The sequence below is a fragment of the Trichosurus vulpecula genome, chromosome 1 (assembly GCF_011100635.1).
Source record: "Trichosurus vulpecula isolate mTriVul1 chromosome 1, mTriVul1.pri, whole genome shotgun sequence".
Lineage (NCBI taxonomy): Eukaryota > Metazoa > Chordata > Mammalia > Diprotodontia > Phalangeridae > Trichosurus > Trichosurus vulpecula.
In genome coordinates this window covers 224,770,240-224,781,617 of record NC_050573.1, presented here as the reverse complement: position 1 = coordinate 224,781,617, position 11,378 = coordinate 224,770,240, and the positions used below count along the sequence as shown (strand labels likewise).

General features: G+C 43.7%; 1 protein-coding gene across 1 annotated transcript in view; it reads left to right on the top strand.

Moving 5' to 3' along the window:
- The first annotated feature begins 1,491 nt into the window (after window positions 1–1,491).
- LDLRAD4 (low density lipoprotein receptor class A domain containing 4) overlaps window positions 1,492–11,378 on the top strand; it is a 607,914-nt gene continuing 598,027 nt past the window's right edge. Inside the window, exon 1 of the mRNA XM_036740198.1 lies at window positions 1,492–1,538. The gene's annotated coding sequence lies outside the window, so the exon portion shown is untranslated. The remainder of the gene's footprint in view (window positions 1,539–11,378) is intronic.

The window sequence follows — 11,378 nt, the reverse complement described above, 5'->3', positions numbered from 1 at the left end:
AGAACATCTATACGAAATGACGAAATGAAAAAATACCCATCAGAGGGGAGGCTAAGAAATAATCGCGAATGGAGGGCTGCAAAAGGAAGAATTCTTTTCTACTTAGGTTGCAGTCACCGTTAAGGACCCAATCTAAAGCGTGTCCCAAAGTCTACCCAGTCCCTCCCTAGTTCTTGCTTTAAACTTGAGTCCCTCTCCTTCTTTCTCTTCTCTCAGCCCGGCAGATGTCAGTGTAGCCTAGGACTCGCGACCACAGCCAGCTTGGCTGGAAGCTTCCTCCAGAACTCCCCCCCCCTCCCCGCCCCGACTTTGCTCCCCTCCTCCCCCCTGCCCCCCCTGCCCCAAATCCGTTTTCTTTCTCTTCCCTCCCCCCTTCTCCTTTCCCCTTCTCCCCTTGCCTGTCACCGACTAGCTACAGACAGAAGAGGAGGAAGAGGAGGAGGAGGAGGAGGACGAGGAGGAGGAGGACTAGGAGGAAGAGGAGGAGGAGGACGACGACGAGGAGGGGGGGAGAAGGAGAGGAGGAGGAGGAGAGGGAGGAGGGGGAGAGCAGGAGGAGGAGGAGGAGGAGGAAGAGGAGGAGAGACTGGGAATGAGTTGGAGACAGACACAGCCTTCCGCGCACACAGATACGCTGCTGGAGACAGACAGGGGGAGGCGGCGGCGGCGGCAGGAGGAGGAAGAGGAGGAGGAGGAGGAAGAAGAGGAGGAGGAGGAGAAAAAGAGGAGGAGGAGGAGAGGAGGAGGAAGAGAGGAGGAGGAGGAGGAGGAGGAGGAGGAGGAGGAGGAGGAGGAGGAGGAGGAGGAGGAGGAGCAGGAGGTAGGACACTTTCTATCAGGCAGCAGTGGCAGCAGCAGAGGCAGCCTCCCTCCGCCACCTTCCACGACCCCTTCCCCGCATCTCCCCCGCCTCCCTTTCCCCAGCCCGGGGAGGGGGTTGCTGCTGCAGGCAGGGGTAGCTGCGGGGCTTCGGGAAGGAGGCAAGTGCCGCCACTGCCGCGTTCGTTCTCCCTCCCTCCTTCCTTCCTTCCCTCCCTCCTTTTCTCCTCTGCTCCTCGCTTGCTCCGGAGTTCCCGCCGGTTGTGAAACGAGTGGAGATGCAGCCGTTGCGGCCGCAGCTCCCGAGCCCCGGCCGGGGAATCCCAGAGAGCCGGGGAGGAGCCGCAGTCCCCGCCGCCGCCGCCGCCGCCAGACAGACTGAAAGTCCCTGGGAAAGTGAAAGGGGGAGGGGGAGGGAGGCCCAAGTTTAAGGTCTCCGACTCTTAAAGAGACAAGACACTTCAGTCTTAGTGCGTCCCCAGCGGTCAGCTCTGGCCCTCGGGCCCTCCCGCGCCTCTTCTCTGGGTTTGCACGCCCCGCGGGCATCTCTCCCAGCACACCAGCCCCCGGGTCTTGGGCCGGGAAAACTGCGGCTCCAGCGCGGCCCCTTCCTGACTGTCTGGCCCGGGTTGAGCCTGTCTGCAGCCCTCCCCTCTCCACTCCCCCGCCTGCGTCTCCCCACCGGTTCTCGGTCCTTAAGAGGGAGGGGGCGGCTGCAGGTGAGTGAGGCTGGGAGCTCCCTTCGGGGAGCTGGGACTGTAGGTGTCTGGGTAGGGCTCAGACGTCTGGTCCTAAGTTCAGCCATCGCGTCCAGCAGGGGTGGGGGTGGGAAACAGGAACAGGACGATACTGGGAACTGGACAAGGGAACGTCCAGGGGGACTGAGCCGGACCTATGGGAACTTCCAGGGGTCGAGGTGGGGGTGGGGGTGCTGGTCTCGGGTAGGAGAGGAACGGAGTCGCCACCGCCGCCCTTCGTCTGTGCTCGCCTCTGCCTGCGAGTCCTCTCTCCCTGGAGACTGGAAGTGCACACAGGCTGTCTGGCTGTCTGTGCTACGGGGTGGGGATCGGCTGGACCGGGATGGTGCAGGAGTGGAGGAAGCTGTCTTAGGTCGTGGGGTTTTCGTCGACCCAGTTGTAGAGGTGAATGGGGTTGCACCTTGCAATCCCAGACACTGCAAGCCTTGTTTTTGGTTGTCTGTCGGGCATCTCTGTTATTGCAGAAAATTATTCTCCCTACCATTACTCCAGATAATTAGTCGGTTCCCTTTGTACAGTGCCTGGTGTCGCTTTTATAAGCACCGTGTGCTTGCTAACTGCAGTGGCAAGAGTTAATTTTGCATAGCATAGAGTGCAGCTGCGGTAGTGGGAGCCAAGAGTTCATCCGGCTTTGGCCCCAGGTAGACCAACTTAAGTCGGCTGTGATTTTGGCTGGTAGGGAGAGCCCTGCATGTGAAGGACCATGCAGAGAAGTTTTTCAGGGGAAAAATGAGGAAGGTGAGAGGGATGTCTGAAAGGCACCCACATTCAGACAGAGAGCCCAACCCTAATCAACCACAAAACAAACCCAGTTTATACTCGTAGATACTGTTGTTATAGTTATCTTAGTTCAAATCTAGGTTTGTCTTACCTGTCTAATCTACTACCGATCAGTCTTGCATCAGTTGATGTGAGCAAGGTCATCAGAAGCTCATTATGTTGGCTGGGAAGTCTATTACCTTGTGTTAGGCTGTTCTGTGTTGTGTCGAGGAGTCTTGGGGTAAACCGGTAGGCTGAATTTCTCTTTGACCCTCACCCTGGAATAAACAGGAAACAATGAGTATCCAACAAAAAATCAAAGAACTTGCCTTTGTTTTGAGGTTGAATACAGGACATCTGTGAGGAGGCGTTTCTAGAGATTTTTGAACTGTAATTTATAATGTTTGAGGTTTCTTTATGAGGTTTTTTCTGTATGTATAATCAGCGATGATTGTGGAGGACAGCGGAGCTCTTCAGTTTAATGTAATATGGTAGCGGAAAGGGCATTCTATTTTAAAATGTTTTTAACTGGGGAGAAAAGGTGGCCTTCTTTGTTAGGAAGAAAAAAAACCCTCAAACTTTTGCTGGAATAGATTCTCCACGAGAATGAAGGGACTGTGGAGATGGGAAGACCACATCCAGCAGACATGTAAATCAGCGTCCTGTTTCCCAGACTACCGGGCTTGCACCTTTCCACAGGAAGGCAAAGCAGAGGACCTTTGTCAGCCGACCCTTTCAAGGCAAGCACAGCTTCAGGGAAGGCTGACTGGTTGGTTGTTACACAGCGATAGTCTGGGTGGCAAGTACATTTCATGTTTGTTTTATTTATTTTAAACTAATATAATGTGTTTCTTAAGAGCCCTTTAATTTGGGAAAATGTCATGGGTTTTGCTTTATTCCTCACCCTTTTTTCTCCCTTTCCTCAATTATTTTAACTTATTCTTTTTTTAAAAATTTTTTTGGACTTTTTTGAATTTTAACTTATTCTTAATCTGAAACAGTGATTCACTAATGATTTAGGATTGCTTCTTAGATGGTCATTCACACATTCCACAAATATTTGTTAAATGCATACTGGCAAGACATTGTGCTAGGCACTATGAGCTGATATGTTATGCTGATATTTCCTATGAGATAGTAGTAGTTAACTGAGTTAGAGATATGTAGTGTTAATCAATAGTACTGGCCCATAAAAATATGCAGACCCTGGTGCTTTTCCTTGAGGATAATGATGGGGAGTTTCCTTTTCAAAGGGTGCCTATCACTAGGCCAACTAACATTAGGAATAATCTTCTGCACATCTATATCTGTCCTAGTGCTTCAGCACTGAGTATTTAATTACTGTGAGTATTCTGTTAAGCGTAATTTGAAGAAACTTTAATCGTACCATATCCAGCTATACACATACACACACATCATCATCAATAAATAACAATGCTTATCTCAGAGTATTAGCCTATAAATCTGCTTTAGTGCCATACAGAGCTGGCATGGGAGGGTTTTTCTTTTCTTCTTTTTCGAATAGCATCAAATAGCATCAAAAACATGGAATGTGTATAGCTATTCTATAAGCATACATGTGTAAATTTCTACATATATGCAGTTTGGTGGGATTTGGGTGGGGAAGGACCTGGACCTGTGTTGTTATTGACTAAGCCCAGCCTGGAAACTTATTCCATTGATACAGACAGTAGCAATAATTGTAATAATAATACAGTCATCCTTTCCAAATCACAGGGGTTAGGGATGCAGCACCCCCTCAATCTACAAAATTCTTGTAAAATTTTTGGGCTTCCCTTTGCAGCAGAAGACTGAATTATTATGGTATTAGAAGATAAAATAGGTTGATATTATATAAGACTATACATATATTTTATGCATTTCTGAGTTTCTAAACTTTTTTCTGTGTCATTTGCTGGCCTTCAAGTGTCATGTGTGGCTTCCATAAAACTTCCCCTAAATTCCCATTTAATTTCTCATGTCCAACCAAGATATGTCTAAACTTTGATGGTGAAAGTTGTTATGTGGATGGCATAACTGTAGTGCTAGAGAGAAGACTTGATTTCACTGATAATAGGGACTCCTGAGTGAAGAAACTTCCTTTACCAATGCAGGTCAGCACCTTCTCTACAGCTTATAGTCTAAGAGAGTTGCCTATAGCACTAAGAAGTTAAATGACTTGCCCAGGGTGAAACAGCCAATACATGTAAGAGGTAGAACTTGAACCCAGGTCTTTCTGGCTTTGAGGCCAGCTTTCTAGATTCTATGCCATGCTGCTTATAGTAATAATAACAAAAACTTTCATTTGGTGCTTTAAGGTTTATAAACACCCTCATATCTGTGATTTAATTTCTTCCTCACAATAACCCTAAGAGGTGAGTACTATTATTATGGGCCATTCCTTTATAACTTAGAGTCTTAAAGAACTGCCTGGAATTCTATGATGTTAGGGGATTTACTCAGGCTCATATGGCAACTGATCCTATGTGTTGGGATTTGAACCTGTGTTTACTGGCCCCCTAATCTCTATACTCCCTGATGCCTCTCACATGCATGTTAATAGTGCTTCTAACAAGTACACTTATTACATAGTAATATTTGGTCTCTAATTAGCACTTGTAATATCAGTTGATGGATCTCAAGAAGAGCAGTGGTAAAATTTGGGGGAAGGTGGGAATGGAACCTTGTAGACTTTACACAACTTTATCATAACTTGACTTGCTGGTCTTGACATTGAACATGGTGACTAAAAGCCCATTTGAGAATATATAAATTGTGAGGATCTCAAACTGTAAAGTCTAAGGAGAAATTTTGTCTTACGATTTTAGTTTTCCTTACTCCTCACTTTTTAAAATCTTCTGTAGTAACCCTTGGAAGAGTTTTCCCATCATGAGGTAGTTATTGTTTGTGTACGTTTGCAGTTTGCTTTGAGAAGTCACTTTGTTTCTAGTAGTCTTTTAGTGCTATCTGTCCCTCTCTTTGTCTCACTCTACCTCCCTTTCTCCCTCTTTCTCTCCCCTCCCATTCTCACCCCTTCTCTCTCTCTCTCTCTCTCCCTCTCTCTCTCTCTCCCCTGTCTGTCTCTGTCTCTTCTTTCTGTCCGTTTCTCTCTGTCTCTGTCTCCCTGTCTGTCTCTCTGCTTTATCTCTTTCTGTCTCTGTCTCTCTCTCCCTCTTTCCTTTTCCCCCTCTCTCCCTCCTCCCCTCTCCTCCTTCCTCCTCCCTTCTGGGGCTCAGTTTGCACAACCAAAGTCTTATGGTGGAACCCAGCCAGTGCCAGCTGTTGACTAAAGGATCTGGTGCCAATTTGTTGGTGCATCATGAGAGAATTGCCACCACCCCCCTCCCTAATAGACATACATACATAGGTAAATATTTATTTATCTCCTACTGCAGACAGTATCTAAGAATAGTTTTCTTTCTTGGCATGTTAAGACCCAGGGCTAAGTCTGCTGAAGTGTTTACAGTTTCTGACCTGGCTTAGTAGACCAAGCTTTTGAAACTTGACATTACAGCATTCTGAGTTATGGTAAAAAAAAAAAAAAAGTATTGTTTCACTGAATGGACTGCTGGGGTGGTAACTTCCCCATTTGACAGGCAAACTTGGAGAAATGAGAGTGACTTCATTCCTGGTAATCTCTGGCCTAAGTCAGAAGCATAACAGGCACAAAAATCATAGGACTGAGAGATGGAAGGGCCCTTATCTAATGCTTTATTTTACAGATGAAGAAACTGAGGCCCTTGGTGATTAAGTGAGTAGGCTCAGTAGGTAAATGAAGAAAGTGGGGAGACATAAGTGAACCCCTTGTTTTTAATCTTTCTTGAGACTAGCCTGAATATTATTTTAATTTTAATTAATTAACTAAAATAATGATGATGATGATTTTGAACTTTGTGGAGTGCTTTAATATATATTTTCATTTGCCACTAAGTATTCAGCAGTTGACTGATTTATCCTATGGAACATAAAGCTCTTTTTTTTTTTTTTAGAATTTTGGTGGAAATGTTCTTCAAATTTTGACATGATCAAAGGTTTCTGGTGACCCTTGCCATCTTTTCCTGACTGTGAATATCCAGTCCCAATGTCATATCTTTTGCATAGGAAGTAATAGAAAAAGAAACCCTCATACTTCCCCCCACCATGTCCCACTCACCCACGTATACATTAGAAAGGGCAACATTGAAGAAATAACACTCTACTTTTAACCTGAGAATTACCCCCCAGATAGCTTCTTCATTTACTGCTAATGGGCGTTATATACAAAGACTGTTTAATTTGTTGAGGATCTAAACTTATGACCCTCTGATTTCTTATTTTTTAGCCCTCTGAAAATTCCCACTGGAAACTCCTGATGTCCTGGAACATAAAATCATAATTAGAGTTTCTACCTCCAAGGGCTGTGAGCGTATCTAGAACTACATCTTGACCTATATTGGACATGTGTATGTAAGCTGAATGTAGGTTTTAAAATAGGAATGTAGAGACTGTGACAATCATAGGAAGATTTCGGCATTAAGGCCTGCTTCTGCCTAGCTAGATATTTTTTCTTAGCCTTGTTCACTTCGTTGTTAGGCAACAAAAGGAAACAAGTAGGCACCTGTACTATTAATTACCAGAGAAATATTGTGGTGGGTTCATATTTCCAATTAATATGCTTCTACGCAGAGAGTAGCAGGATTTGAAAACCGTGTTTGTGTTGCAGCATATTCATGTGCTGTATGTATGGATTGCTTTTCTTTGGAATCCTATTAAAAATGGTGCTTTGGCTTTTTAAGCTGTTTTTGTGAGGACTTTTCTTTCCACCAAGCTTGTTTTCCAGATAGGTCTTGGAAATTACGAAGTCCATAGCTATAATTTCTCTCTTGATTGGCAGCTGAGAGCTTTCCCGGACAAAAATAAGGCTGCATTGTGCCAAATGGTTGACTTTTCTAGAATAAAAACTCTAAAGGGTATGCGAAAAGTCCTCTGGTTAATATATTGGCATTCCCAGAACCCACTAAAACTCCGGCAGGCTGCCAGACACCACTTAATGAGGATGCAGAATGTCTGGCACAAATCCGCATGAGCAGAAAAGGGGGGTGGGAAGCTATACATCCACACCCTTTATTAATTTTTAATGACTCTACTTTTGTTTTGCAGTTTTGCCATGTACCCCCCAACACTGGCCCCCATGACCCCCTGGCCCCCAGGGTGGATTTATTTATTTATCTCCTTTCTTGGTGTTAGGAGGCATGGATTTAGGGAGAGAAGTTGAGACCTACAAGGCTAAAAATGGGAGACCGTTTTTATTTTTGTGGTCCTTTTGTTATCATGTTTTTGGTTGGTGGGAGAAGAGAGCAAGGGAGATGACAGCTATTTTATGATGCTTTATTGTCTGCTAGAAAAGAAAAGCATTTAAGAAACTTTAAGTTTGTCAGACAGTTTATATGACAGTGCAAGTTGGTGCTTGCCAAGCTCCAGACAGATTGTTAATGTTACATGACAGGGATAAATAAATTACTGCTGTCTGAGACACACACCCGCCGCAACCCCCGGTGCAGCTCTGTCTGCTGCTGAGGAGCGAGCCCAAAGTAGGTATGTGTGAAGCGTCATGGCTGGGCTTCTGCTCACTAGCTGGCATTCAATGACTAGATTTGGAAATAAAAAGGGTGTGTTCTTTTCTTTTCTTTTTCTTTCTTTTTCTTTTCTTTTCTTTTTTTTTTGCTTTGCTTCAGGGTAGTATAATACACACAACAATCCTATGTTCTTTATTTTCTCTGGCTTTCTAGGTCTTAAAACCAAGTGCCTTTTCTTCCCCTTTTATCTGTTTCTTTCTCTGCACCCACATTCCTACCTCCACACCTCCTATCCCCTGTTCTTCTCCTCTTCCCTTTTCCTTCATCTACTCGACCTGTAGGTAAAGTTTTCCCCAGAAGTCCTTTCCCAGATAAAACTAAACTTTGGTCTTAGCTTAGGGCCCAAGGTTTCACCAAGGCCAGTTTCAAACTGTTTACTGTAATGTTTCTACAGGTGCAGACACTGACAATGAAATGGTCTGAGATAAGTGGGTGAGCAGTGCTGGGCTGGGCACTCCTTGGGCAAAATGTACTTTCATCTCAGGCAATCTGGGTGCTGAGCTGGCAAGGTATCAGAGGCAATGAATTTAATAGTCTTACTCCAGTTGTTAGTGGACACTCTGCTCACATTATAGAGTCACCTCACAAGTTGGACCCTTGCCAAATGATTAGCCATTATCTCTGTAGAAAAGATTCAAGACCGGGAACAGTAACAGTGATATTTAAGATCAAGAATTGATATATGTGAGCAGAATGTACCTGAATATGGTCAGTTGCTTTCCAAACTTGTGTACTAGCTCAGGCACCATGTTCTATATGAATCTTTCCTTATCCTCCCAATTGCTAGTGCTCTCCCTGCCAAATTACCTTGTATTTAATTATTCTCTGTGCATATATATGTATTCATCAATTTTATATTTACACTGTATATACTTTTATATGTACTTGTCTCCCCACTAGAATGTAAGTTCATTGTGAATAGTTTGTTCCATCCTTTGTACTTGAATTCCCCTGAACATAGTAGGTGCTTAATAAGTACTTTTTGATTGATCGTTGACACTTGACAGAATTTCTTTTAATTGTCCTGCATATATTTACCACCCAAGCTGCCCTAAGTAATTCATCATAACCCCCTGTAAATGAAAACCAACCACAACAAAGCTCTCCATGTAAGGCTTAGGTTCAATTTGCCATAATGCCCCTTTTAGCTTTTGCCAAACAGTGTATTTCCTGAAGCTTCAGCTTCAATAGCTAATTGATTTTGGTCTACATCACATACCATTCTTTTACTTTAGAAAGGCAATATGTAGTTGGTGAAAAGAATGATTAGTTTGTGTTGCATTGTCTATAACATCCCACGTATTGGGGCAAGCAGAGCCATAACTCGGAATTGTTGTGCCTGGGACAATGGGAAAGAGATGGAATTCTGGTACGGTCTGGAATAGTGTGGGAGCTCACCAAGGGAACAGCTTCCAGGGAAGATTATATTTCCTGGGACATTTCAATATTTCTATGCAGCAACAGGAATATCTAAATTTGGTTGCTCTACCCTAGCTATAGCTCTAGGAGCAGGTGTTTCTCTATAAGAGGACTATTCTTTTCTGAGGCAGGACCCAAAGAGTGACAAGAAGACCGTTGTCTGGATCACTCCCTAGACTGATAAAAGCCAAAAAAAAATGACTTGACCAGAGCCTATTAACCCATCATCTGATACGGACCTCCAGTGAATCCTAGTTAAGTAAAAGCTAGCACAAAGCAGACATATTTTGTATAGTTCTGCTTGCCAGTTAGGTGAAATATAGCCCCTAAATCTCTTTGTCCTGGTACCCCTCCCATTTTCCCCTTCTACTCATCTCAGCTTTATTTTTTGTGTTCTTCCTTCTTCCTACTTGCTACCTTTCACCTCTCCCTCCCTTCTCCCCTCCCCCCTCCTCAGTGCCTCTATTCTGTAGTTGCCTGCCCTCTGGTCTCTCCTCCCTCTTTTTATTTTCTCTCCCCATGTTTCCCCACATTGCTATGGTGAGATCCTCAACTTGGGAAAGGAAGCCACTGAGTCCCTGAGGTCAAGGACTGTACCTTGTTCATTCTGTATTTCTCTCAGCACCTCCCACAATGCTTTGATCAATGAAGGTTTATGGAACTGAACTGGATAGAATTGGTAGCTTCATCTTGTATGCCCCTTGAGCTCCTTGATAGAGAGACTGAATATAAATCTGAGTGCTGCATTCCTGCTATAGGCTTACTTTTCACTTTTCAGTAAGTCAAACACTTAAACATTTTAAAGACATTGTCTAATTTGTCTCCATGGTATCTTTTAGAGGTAGTTAGGCAGAAGGTGTTATTACCTCCTTTTTATAGAGGATACAGCTGAGCCATGCTCAGGGGTTACAGCGATTTGCCAGAGGTCAGGGAATGAGTCAGACTAGTTCTCCATTCATTTAGGTTCCAGTCACCTAGAAAAACCCAGAGTGTCTAAGCACATGAAATGCACCAATTTTTGTTTCACTTTATGAAGCATTAAAACATATTTTTTTATGTTTCTTCAAGATTCAACATGTTTATTCCAGGAAAAGACATATCAACCAACCCAAATAAACTACTCCCTTCTACTTAGCTCCCCATAGCTCAGTGTTTAGAGCCTGGACAGTATGTATTCAGCCTGGGACATCCAAAAATATTACGGTGCCTTTAGCAAGCGCTTTCACTAGCAGATCTGTGGTTTTGTGCAACTTCTCCCCTGCTTTCTCTTGAGGTGATGTTTTTAAAAGTACAAAGCACTAGGGAAGAAGGTACAATGGAAAGACCATAAGATCTGGGATAAGAGAACTTGAGGTCAAACACTGCCTCTTCTAATTATTACCTGTGCAATTTTGGGCAAGTCATTTCCCTTTCTCTAAGTCTCAGTTTCCTTAGCTACAAGATAAAAGAGTTGCTTTGATTTCAGCCAAAGATATTTGAATCTGTATTTTTAAGAATGGGGAGATACAATGGTCATGCTTGATAGGACCTTGTAGCACATTCTCTGGTGGGGTTTTGTTTTATTTTTAAAATTTTTTGGTTTTTTATTAGATTTTTAAATTTTTAGTTTGCAACACTCAGTTCTACATGTTCTTGAGTTTCAAATTTTCTTCCCTTACCTCCCCTCCCCGCCCAAGACGGCATATAGTCTGATATAGATTCTATATATACCTTCGCATTAAAGGTATTTACACAATAGTCAAGTTCTAAAAAAGAATTATGACCAATGGAATGAATCATGAGAGAGAAGAAACAAAACCAAAAAAGAAGAGAAAAAAAGAGAGCAAATAATTTGCCTCAATCTGCATTCAGACTCCATAGTTCTTTCTCTGGATGTAGATAGCTTTTTCCATCATGAGTCCTTTGGAACTGTCTTTGAGCCTTGTATTGCTGAGAAGAGCTAAGTCTATCAAAGTTAGCTATCACAGAATCAATATGTCTGTGGTTGTATACAACGTTCTCCTGGTTC